The sequence below is a fragment of the Ochotona princeps genome, unplaced genomic scaffold (assembly GCF_030435755.1).
Source record: "Ochotona princeps isolate mOchPri1 unplaced genomic scaffold, mOchPri1.hap1 HAP1_SCAFFOLD_201, whole genome shotgun sequence".
Classification (NCBI taxonomy): domain Eukaryota; kingdom Metazoa; phylum Chordata; class Mammalia; order Lagomorpha; family Ochotonidae; genus Ochotona; species Ochotona princeps.
Window position 1 is genome coordinate 67,120 of NW_026697563.1, and position 5,163 is coordinate 72,282.

Sequence of the window (5,163 nt, forward strand, 5' to 3'; positions counted from 1 at the left end):
ACCACATTTTCTCCTTCCTGTTTTTGGTTTTAGGGCTAGTGGGAAATCTGATCATTAAAGGTCCTCCCATTCCCCTCTCCAAACTTCTCGATCTCCACCCACCCCCTCACCTGCAGGTACAATGGCCTCGTATATGAAGTCCCTCGGTAGTCATTCTTCACCAGGACATGAACCTTCAGTCCCTTGGCTCATCCCCACCTGTGCCATCCTCCAGGCCCCCTGTAAGCCCACACCCCCAACTCCCCATAGCACACCGCATGGATGTGGCCCAAGGGCCTCGGCAGGCTCCATTGTCACCGAGTCCCTTAACTTGAGTCCCACAAGGAGGCCCTGCGCATAGGACTAGCTGGCTTGGTTGCCTACATGCCAGTCAAAAGACCCAGGAAAGTTGACTTGAGTCCTACCAATTCCCCCCACCCCTGAACACAGGGTAGCTGGCTGCCTTAACTCTTACAAGTCTAAATGTGTGTATTCCTGTGTCACTGCAAACCCTGTTGCAAGGGGTTTCTACACTCATTCTGCAAACTTTTCAACAGGCTTCCAGTGGAGTTCATCAGAAGCAACGGCTCAGGGCAGAGCCCAGGGACAGCTTTGATTGACAGAGGGGTGTGCCAATCTCACTGGTTGCCCAGATTCATTTTGTTTTTTTATGATTTATTTATTTTTTTTTAAGATTTTATTATTATTGGAAAGCCGGATATACAGAGAGGAGGAGAGACAGAGAGGAAGATCTTCCATCCGATGTTTCACTCCCCAAGTGAGCCGCAACAGGCTTGTATGCGCCGATCCGAAGCTGGAAACCAGGAACCTCTTCAGCGTCTCCCACGCGGGTGCAGGGTCCCAAAGCTTTGGGCCGTCTTCGACTGCTTTCGCAGGCCACAAGCAGGGAGCTGGATTGGGAAGTGGCGCTGCCGGGATTAGAACCGGCGCCCATGTGGGATCCCGGGGCTTTCAAGGCGAGGACTTTAGCCACTAGGCCACGCCGCCGGGCCCCGATTTATTTTTATTGGAAAGGCAGACATACAGAGAGGAGGAGAGACAGAGAGGAAGATCTTCTGTCTAATGGTTCAGTCTCCAAGCGGCTCAACGGCTGGAGCTGAACCAGTTTGAAGCCAGGAGCCAGGAGCTTCTTCCAGGTCTCCCAAGCAGGTGCAGGGTCCCAAAGTTTTGGGCCATCCTGAATTGCTTTCCCAGGCCACAGGCAGGAAGCTGGATGGGAAGTTAGGCCGCTGGGATTAGAACCGGCGCCTGTATGGGATCCGGGCGCATTCAATGCGAGGACTTTCAATTCTATGCTATCACGCTGGGCCCCAAATTCCTTTCTTAGAGAGAACTGAAGCTTTCAGGTACCAAGGCAGAGCCAGGAAAGCCTGATGCCCCAGAGGCCAACTAAGTTAGTTTTGAGTTAATGTACTAGCCTCTCAGTCAAACCTGTTCCTCCATACATGCTTTAATTTTTATTTCCATTTAGCTGTTCTGATGTGCTAAAAAAATCTTACTGTTTATTAACAATCATCATCTTTCTTCCAGTCTTGGAGGTGCCAAGATTACCCTGTGCAAGCCATGATCACTGTGACCGCAGACCTTGGACCAAGTGGCAGATCTCTGCAGCTCACTTGGTGAGTAGAGCAGTAAGCTCGTCTCTCCGATCCTCGACAGAGATATCCTGCTGTTGAAGAAACAGTGGGAGTAAAGGTTGTTCAGTCCTGAGAAACAGGCAGTGAGCTTTCAGAGTCAGGGCTCCCACACTGACACAGGGCCAAGGTTTAAAACTCCCCACAATGCAAGAAAGGACCTGACTGCTGCATGGGAGGACCAGGAGATGCTGTAGAAGCAACAGGCCTTAGGACACTGCACCAGACTGAGGATTGGCCAAGAGAATGATGAACTTCTTCTTGTTCTCAACACTGAATCTATTTCAGAGCAATCTATTTCTAGGTGTGGGAGGACTAGAGTTTCGAGAGATCTCTCTGGGTGCAGGTTAGCAGCGATTTTTTTTTTTTAAGCAAAAGAATGGAACATAAAATACAAAATAAAACAGAAAGCCTCTATGGCTCCACAGAACTGACATGTAAGGCAAGCCGACAGCGAGCATCGCTGCAAGAACCTGAAGTTGGTGTTGTACTGATGGTGGTCACAGGGCCAGAGGAAGATGAAACAGCTCCTAGCCAGCAGAAACTGAGGTATCTCTATTTCTGGACTACCTCTGATATATGCCATGCAATAAGACATTATTAGACACAGAGTGCTTATTGTCAAAGCATAAAATGGCTGTGGCAAAATAATCAGAAAACTTTTTAGTACATCAAAAAAGCTAAAAGGAAAAAAAGTTAAAGCATGTATTTCCGGCAAGTTTTTGCACATGCTTGTCTCCTGTTGGAGCTGTGGATGTCCATTGTTCTAGTGGGGGCAGCGAGTGTGGCAGGGAGAAAGTGAAAAGTCAAGTCCTTGGATGGCTGACACTCACATAGTGACCAAGACTGAGTTCCTGACTTCTGACTTGTGTCTATCTCAGACAACTGTTACAGGTATTATGGGAGGATCAGTGGATGGCCATCTCTCTATTCCTTCCTCCTTTTCAAACACATTTTTTAAAATGTTTTAAATAGCAGAAACCTGTGTTGAAACTTTTCAGAGAAATGTAACTTGTATTAAGTGAAAATGTTGGAGATAAAAACCATGTTATTTTAGATGATAAAATTCCTGCTGTGGATTTTCCAAAAAGCTTGACTTGGGATAGGAAAAATCGAAGAAGAAAGAGATCATGAAGTTCTAGCAGTAGAAATGATCTCTTCTACACCACAGTTCTATTTCCAAATGAGTGAAAAGCTATCAGGTCACCCGAGAGTTCTGAGACAGCAATTCTAATTTCTCATCTGAACTTGGCAAGCCAAGTGGCGTTTTTGTGCGCTTAAACAACATTCCATCAGTGATGACTGATGGCAACAGCAATAACAAGAATATGGTATTATGATAAAAAGAGCAGCGAGTATGACGGCAGGCAGTTCTAAAGGAATGAGTGCCTGATAACAGATTTGAAGAACATAAAGCACACACTGTCAAACTGGATGGAGAAAAGCAAAATCCTCAAAAACACAGGGCAAGGGTCTGACAGTAGTTACCATAACAGTGAAACGAAAAGTCTTAGAGGATATAGGAAACCTGAGTTTTTTCAGTAAGTTGGTCTGGTTGAGCAGCACAGGGAGAGGATGCCGCTCTGTTGTAGGACACGTTTCTCTCCAGTGCTCTGATGGCGAGCATGTGTTGAGGCAGGAAAGTCTACACATCAGAAATGCTGCCAGTCACACACAGTGTATTCTCTGATCATATTTTAATGAACAGAAAGATCGGCCGCAGAAGACACGTGGAAAATACCACAAATCTATGAAATGAAAGAACATAATTATTAATGATGCAAAGGTATAAGAATAAATCATAGTCGAGAATAGAAAATGACAGCAATTCAAACAGTAATTTTATTTTTAGCCTATTTATACTTCTGAGGAGAAAACGTTGTCCGGGTAACAGCTTTTGAAGTTGAAGACTTGTAATACTTTGTCTATCGTGACACAGTCCATGCGTGTAAATGTCCTTCAAATAATTTATTGCAAATGATATTAATTATGATGTTTTAATATGCTTCTTTGAAGAAGAACTTTTCATTTTAGATTTATAAAATATTCAAAAACATCCTCACAGATGCCCAAATTTCTCTTCATGTTATCATCTTACATTAGTCCAACCAGGGACCGTGTGTTGGTCTGTGAATGTGACCAGTGCTCCAGGCTTGATTAACGTCTCACTCATGTTGTGTTTGTGGGTTCCAAGACCTCCCACAAGTTCCCACAGCTTCTTCAGTCAGCATGTCTCCTTCATGTCCTAGCTGTGTCCCACCTGCTTCTGAGGCAAACTCCTGTAAAATAGCACACTCAGTATCTTTCAGTATTTCTGAAGACCCGAGCACTTTTTTTTTTATTGCTGCTTTTGCCAAAGTGGTTTTAAAATTGGCTACTAGCAAGCCACAAGAGTGTTCTTTTGACATTTCCTGTCTGAAGCATAACTTAACTAAGGGAAATATTCTAAGAATCAGAAAGAAATAAGGCGAATCAACTGTCCTCATTTATTTCTTGTTCATGTACATCCCAATGTATTTCTTAATTAACCTGTGTATACATTATCAGTACATTATAACAAAGAATATAGAGTTACTAATTTCTAACACTTATTTAACTTTTATCAATTTTAGTGAAAACAATAGGTGAAAATTGCAATTTCTAATAAATGAGTGATTTAAAAAAATTGAGATACTTTAGAACATGGGAGCTTGTTTTGCAAAACTGTTTGTTCTGCTGCGTAAACTTTGATGAGTAGTTCTCAGTTTCTTATTTTATTTAGTTATTCATTCATTTCATTCTGGGATTCTGGGATCGTAACCTGGCTACTAGTACCTTATCAGTGTTTGATTCAACATAGTGTGACCTGGGCTTTCATTGATTAAGATACAATGCCAACCAGGTTAAGTGGATGTGAACTAATGACACATGAATGACCCACAAGTGCATAGAAATTTCATGTTCCAAGGAGGTATAGGAAGCATTTTGAGAGAGATTTCAGTGTGTTCATGACCAGTGAGAACTTTGGTGTAAATAACTTCATAATTAACCAAGCAGTAGCAGCCTGAATTAGACATTAGCCAAGCAGGTAAATATTATCTGTGAGCCTGGAAGATCATGAAAATATCAATACATGATACAGCTGACAAATACGTACATCTCATGGGCTACTGCTGCACATCCCTGGAGCGTGGGGTCCTTGAGGGTCCTGTACCTGGAAAGTCCCTGTGGTCGATTTGAAAATCTGTAACTGTTGGCTCTAATTAGCGCCTACCTGTAGGGTGAGACAAAATATGCATATGTTCATCCAGTTAAACAAACAAAAAACATTTTAAATTTGAAACACCTACTCATGCAGCCACAGTATTTTGATATTGTTATATTAAAACAGTTATGTTTAAACCCCTTACAGCATTTTAAGCCTTTCCTTGCTAAAGCTTGCCTTTCATTCCTTAAATGCGGACTGTTTATTTAGGGAAAGTAGAGATCATACAAGATGAGAAAAAACACTGCTTTTGAATTAATCAACTAGTATTTCATGTATTCGTAT